Here is a 314-nt window from a genome sequence, read left to right as displayed (position 1 = left end):
GTCAGCATTTTGAGAAAATTACAGTTCTGAAAACGCAATTTAAAAAAAATCTAAAATAAGCATTTCGAGTATTTAAAGTCTGAGAAAAAAAGAGGTCAATATTTGATATAGAATGTATTATTTTCTAATTTGTTTGTATACGTGTTTATATTTGTAATAATTTTACCACCAAAGTACAGAAGTCCATTCTCCATCTCTGTTTCTATAATTATTTACTGTCAAAATAAATGTCATTTTATAAAATGTCAGTTTTACACATTTTTAAAGTAACAATGTTGATGTACTGAAAAAAACTGAATTAAAAACATTGTTAA

This window comes from Salminus brasiliensis, chromosome 1 (genome assembly GCF_030463535.1).
Source record: "Salminus brasiliensis chromosome 1, fSalBra1.hap2, whole genome shotgun sequence".
Lineage (NCBI taxonomy): Eukaryota > Metazoa > Chordata > Actinopteri > Characiformes > Bryconidae > Salminus > Salminus brasiliensis.
The sequence above is the reverse complement of the archived record's forward strand: the minus strand, read 5'-3'. Positions refer to the sequence as shown.